This window comes from Chrysemys picta, unplaced genomic scaffold, assembly GCF_011386835.1.
Source record: "Chrysemys picta bellii isolate R12L10 unplaced genomic scaffold, ASM1138683v2 scaf3200, whole genome shotgun sequence".
Lineage (NCBI taxonomy): Eukaryota > Metazoa > Chordata > Testudines > Emydidae > Chrysemys > Chrysemys picta.
Window position 1 is genome coordinate 1 of NW_027055902.1, and position 6,006 is coordinate 6,006.

Here is a 6,006-nt window from a genome sequence, read left to right on the forward strand (position 1 = left end):
AAATAGGAAAAGGTGTGATGAGAGAGCATGTCCTTAGTTAGGGAATGGGGAGCTAGTGAGAGGAGGAAGGAGAAAGAGAAGACAAAGGAGGGAATGAGATGGACCGGGGGAAGGAGGCAGAGGAGATAAGCAGAGAGGAGATACGCACAGGCTCACATAGAACTGTGCATTCTCTTCCAGACCAGCCTGAGGTACAACGTGCTCCCCAAGCCGGAAGAGGCACCATTGGCAGGGCTTATCCCACCTTCCTCAGGGCCTGAATCCCTGCCAGGACCTGCAGCCAAGGGGGGCAAATGCTGGACCTGCAGGATCATGGGGGGCACCGATGGGGGGAGGAGATGGGGAAGGAGAGGGTGAAGTGGCTCAGAGCTTCCCGAGCCTCGTCTGTTTCCCTCTCAGGTGAGCAATGTGACTCTGAGCTTCTCCTTCGTGGTGGAACAGATCTTCCACGAGCAGAGCCTGAAGCCGGCGGTGGTGAAAGTCTACGATTACTATGAGACAGGTGTGTGTGCAGGTGGGGCTGGCAGCAGTGGAGGCTGGTGGGCCTGTCATAAGGGGGGAGAAGTCACATTCAGAGCCACAGTGAACCTGCTGGGATATGGGATTGAGCATCTCCCTGCTCCAGGATGAGACTGCGGGGCACACAGGGTTTACATGCTAGGGATCATCCTGCACTGACCTCATGCTCGCACCATGGGAGTATCTGAAGCCCCAGACCCCTCGGTCTGCTAATCCACGTAGGTTAGAGCCAAAGGGATCTAGGAGGGTCCTGGGTTCAGATCCTGCCCTGGGTGTGACCTGGGGGAGGCACATTCACTCCTCTGTTCCCAGCTAGGAAATTGGGGTGACAAAGCCAGAGCCCAATGGCAACCCCAGTGGTCGTGTGTCAGGCAAGGTGCAAATGGACATAGGGCACTTGGCACAGACTCACTGGAGATGCCTGTTGTGCTGTAGCCTTGTGGTAACCTTTGCCTTCCTCTCATGGAGCCCAGCTGAGGTTCCTTCAGTGCCCTTGGAGACAGGGCTCCCTCCTCTCCTGCCTGAGATCTCTGGTGCGGTGCCAGCTTTCTGCTGCAGGGCCTGGTGGAAGTGTGAGGAGTCTTGGTTGGGTCTCACACAGCCCTGATCACATCTCCCTTCCCTTGTGTCTTCCAGATGAATTTGCCATTGCTGAGTACAGCGCCCCCTGCAGCAAAGGTAGCGTATGAAGAGACGACTGTGAGGTTTTCAGACTGCTCAGGGCTGCTCAGTTAGAACAGTGCTGAAACCCAGCCTGAGTCTCCTCAGCCTGTCTGGAGGGTTGTAAAAGTTGCTGTTCTCTTTTGCCCCATGTCCTGGGGTGGTCTGCCAGCACTCCTAAGTGCTCAGGGGAGAAGGGAACACCAACTCCCCCGCATTGTCAAGTTCCAGATTCAGACCTTGAGTCTGGGGCATCAGGCTTGGTTAGTCCCAAGGTTATGTTCTCCCCCTCAGTCAAGACAAGTCTCTGCTTCTTTCTATGTGTGTTGCTGGGACAGAGCAAGAGCAAGTCCTTCCAAAACCCAAGCTTGGGATCCCTCTTCTCATCAGGGCTTTTTTAAAACAGGCTGCAAAGCAAAACAGATTAATGAAAAACCATCTTCCAGGGTTGGGGTGACTCAACACTGCTGGGAAAGGGGTCGGGGCTGAAGCCCTGAATGTTCTAGGGATGCGTCCGGCCACTGTGGTAGAGAAGCCATAGTCTGGTCAGGGCAGTGTCTCTGCAGCTCCAGAATGAGGTGACCTACAAGAGGGAAAGCTTCCCCTCCGTGAGTCATTGATTCCTCTGTAACTCTCTCACATTCTCTTTTCCCCATCATAGCCAATGTTGAGCAGGAAAATGCGTGAGTGATGGAGCTGTATTCTGGGCCCTGCTGAATCCTCTCTGCTCATCTCTGCATGCAGCAATTCCCCCAGGCGAAGTGGTTTGATACAGTGGTGAGGAAAACCCCTCAGCACCATATAATTCATGTTATAAATAAATTGTCATGATTCTGATCAGATGCCTGTGGCCTCTTTCCTGGTTACTAAGGCTTATCCCTTCTCCCCTGTTGGGATCAGATTGCAGGATAGTCTCAACCTTAAAACAGATCCAGAGCTGTTCCCAGCCATCGGTGCCAAGGAGGGGTTGGCAGGACATCAAAGTGACTGGAGACAGAGGGTCTCTCTGGGATCAGCCCTGGTGCCTGTGATCTGTGAAGATCTGTGCATCACATGGGCCTGTTTAGTTGTGCAGGCAGGGAACAGACCCTTCCCTGATGGCACAATCCTGAGGAAGTTCTGAGGTTTCCTATCCGGTTTCCTGCACTGGAGATGATCTTGGCCTAAGCTTCAGTTGCAGGGCCAAACTCTTTCCTCAATGACATTTGCAGTCATTGGTGTGGTGCAGGTGTAACTGAGGGGAGATGTGAAGACCCTGGGGGCAGAATTTCTTCTGCTGGGTCTCTGTTGCAGCTGATGAAGGAAAGAGCCCATCTTGGCTCTCAGAGGAAGTTTGGAGAAGTTTGTGGCACTGGCAGTGGGGAAAAACAGTGTTTTACTCATATAATGAGTATGGTGTGTGTGAAGAGTTGGGTCTCAGCAGTCTGGAAAACGGGAACATGAGCTGGCCATGGAGAAGGGAGTTGGAATAGTGCAGCCAAGAAGTAAGGGAAGCAGAGGTGAGGATTTCAGCGTTGAGATGGGGCATGTGCACACACATGCATGCACAAAATGTGCCCATCCACCTCTACATTGTAGCCCTAAGTATTGTTGAGCTGGCAGCATAGGCACTGACTTATTTTTCCCAGTGGGTGCCCCACCCCCACTCCACCCCAAGGCTCTGCACTGTTCCACCTCTTCCTTCCCCGCTCCGCCCTCTCCTCCAAGGCTCCACACCAGCTGCCAAACAGCTGAACGGCAGCCCAGCTGTGGCTGGCGGGTGCTGACCATCCCCACTGTTTTTTTCCCCATGGCTGCTTGAGCCCTGGAGCACCCATAGACTCAGCACTTATGCCCGATTCTCTCCTCACTTGTAGCAGTGTAAATCTGGAGTGACCCCAGTGAAATCAGTGGAGTTACACTGGTATATAATTAATGAACCACAGGTGGTTCACCAGCCTGGGAAGCAGTCTAATGAGTGGTGCTGTGGTTCACCAGCAGTTATAAACCCAATTTGACAAGCCAGAGAAGGCAGGTTAGACTGGCAGTGCCAGCAGGAATCTGAAACACATTTCTTGAGTTGAAGAGGGCACTAAGCAAGCAGGGGTGAGTCTCATATATTCCCCATGGTCGCATACATGGCCAGTTTACATGCATCAGCCATAAATATGTTAGTGTTGCTGAGGCCAGAAGTTAAGGTTTTACGTTATGGCGAGTTGAATGAATGTGTTGTTTAGCATGTATCTTTATCTATTTCAAACGGAGGGGCGTTCCTTGTGGGGTGTTAAGGTCTGGTGAACAAGGTTTTCCTAACCTCTCTGTTCCCTGTGTGAGGCGCATCTGTAGCCAGCACAATCAGTTGGGCAGTTGCAAACAGCCCTGGAGAGCTGCTAGGTGTGCTCACCAAGCTGGACAATCATTCCAAACATATGTGGGCTTTTTAAAGGGGGGGAATTGGCTTCTGCTGTATGTGACCCCTGGGAATTGGTATTTACAATTGTGACCCGACCGGTCAGTGTTGGGCATTGTGGGACAGCTGCTGGAGGACTGCGATGTCTATACTTGCACTGTGTCAACCACAGTAGGGTCGACCATGACTCAACACCATTTGGGGAGGTGGTGTTACTGTGTCACTATAACGGGGCACCTACATCAGCAGGAGGCAAATCTGAGTGTAGCCTCATGCACAACTAGGTTGACGAAAGGTGACTTATGTTGACCTAACTTTGAAGGCCTTAATCTACACTACAAAGTTTGCCAGCATATCTATGTCCTCTAGAATCGTGAAGAAAAAAAAAAAAATTCCCACCCCCGGCTGACATAGCTATGTCAGCAAAAACCCTGCTGTAGACACAATTATGCTATGAAAAGAATGGTGTCAACTTAGCTAATGTTGTTTGGTGAGGTAATGTAGCTATGTTGACAGAACTCCTGTCAGCTTACCCCATGTCTCTATGGAGGGACTCTGCCAGGATAGCTATACTGGCAAAGGCGCTGTAGTGTAAACAAGGCCTGTGTTAACCATGTTTTTGGGCAGTTAAATTTCCCTTGTTTCTGAAGGAAGAGGCATTAGTTAGGGGGCATGTTTGGAGGGCACCTGTGGGAGGGGAATGATGATCTGTCACGTTAACTACCAGCTCTGCCCTCCTCCTGGCCCCACCATGCCCGCGGTAGGGCTGGAAGGGCCCTGGGAAGAAAGGAGGATGGTAACTGATGGGCTTTTAGGAGCACATCTACCGGCTGGAGGCTGCAAGAGGAATAGCAGGGAGCCCAGGCTTTGTATCCACTTCAGGGAGCTAGTGCAAAGGAAGGGGCTCTCCGTAGCCCTCTGCAGTACAGGAGAGCTGTTGATGTGTGGAATGGCCCATTCGTCTCAGTGGAGTGTGCTCAGATGAATTAGGACACATCAAAGAGATGACTAGTCTAACACAATAGCTCTGGGTGGTGTGAAGTGACCCATTCATCGCAATGGGAGTTCCCCTCTACCTCAGTTTCAGTTGTGGAATACCATTGTTCAAGGTAATCTCGGTATACATATCAGTTTTAGAGCAACTGGAATATTAAAATATTTTTAAGGGGGGAGGGCAGTATCTGAGGAATGCCTGAACCAAATTACTCCAAACTTGCCCCATTGCCCTTGTTGTGGCATACAAATATCCTAGATAATCTCATTATGCATGTGGATTTTAGAGTACTTTGAAAATTAATAGAAGTTCATAATGCAGGGGGGGGATATATATTGGAAACCTCTTGATCAAATGACCTAAATTTGCACCATAAATTCTACCCCAGCCCCATAATAGCTTTTTAATTATTGCTTTCCCAAAAGAAAAGTGGATGGTGGAAATTATCCACGATTGATCCCAAGAGAGTAATATCAGGATCAGAGCCATAGTTTGGGCCCCAAGTATGTGTAAAAAAAGGTTATAAGAAGTGTAAAATGTGGATGTTGCCTAATTTTTTTAGTGGGACTGTGTCAGGATTCCACCCCCCTGAACTCTGGGGTGCAGATGTGGGGACCCACACGAAAGACCCCCTAAGCGTATAGTCTACCAACTTCGGTTAAAACTTCCCCAAGGCACAAATTCCTTTCCTTATCCTTGGATGATATTGCTGCTATCATCAAGTGATTTACACAAAAATTCAGGGAAGGGTCACTTGGAATAGGGATCCCCCCAAAATATCGCCCCAAGCCTTTTCACCCCCTTTCCTGGGGAGGCTTGAGAATAATATACCAACCAATTGCCTTAGCAATGTGAGCACAGACCAGAGCCTTTGTCTTCAGGACACTAAAAACCAATCAGGTTCTTAAAAGAAAAACTTTATTTGTAAAGAAAAAAGTAAAAGAATCACACCTGCAAAATCAAGATGGAAGGTAACTTTACAGGGTAATACAAAGATTTAAAACACAGAGGATTCCCCTCTGGCTCAGCTTCACAGTTACAAAAACAAGAATAAAACTACCTCTGTAGCATAGGAAAATTCACAAGCCCAAACAAAAGATAACCTAACGCATATCCTTGTCCTACTTACAATTTCTGTGATTGTAGATGGATTATTCCAGGTATATTTTCAGGAGATATTGTACCTGCTTGGCTTCTCCCTCCATCCGGAGAGGGAACAACAAATGAGAACAACAACAAATCCTTCCCCCACAAATTTGAAAGTATCTTCTTTCCTCATTGGTCCTTCTGGTCAGGTGCCAACTAGGTTATTTGAACTGCTTAACCCCTTACAGGTAAAGCAATCCAGTACAGCTGCCAAGGAGGGATTTTATGCTACTACATACATAAAGGTTGTTACCCTTCCCTCTATATTTATGACAACAACATAAAACAATCTTGACTA

The 6,006-nt window shown here is 49.0% G+C and overlaps 1 long non-coding RNA gene across 1 annotated transcript; it reads left to right on the top strand.

The window, feature by feature from the left end:
• Positions 1 to 385: 385 nt before the first annotated feature.
• LOC135980421 (uncharacterized) lies at positions 386 to 2,016 on the top strand. Its single transcript, XR_010597498.1, has 3 exons — positions 386 to 502; positions 1,156 to 1,197; positions 1,841 to 2,016. It is a non-coding gene; the product is annotated as an uncharacterized LOC135980421 (long non-coding RNA).
• The last annotated feature ends 3,990 nt before the right edge of the window (positions 2,017 to 6,006 follow it).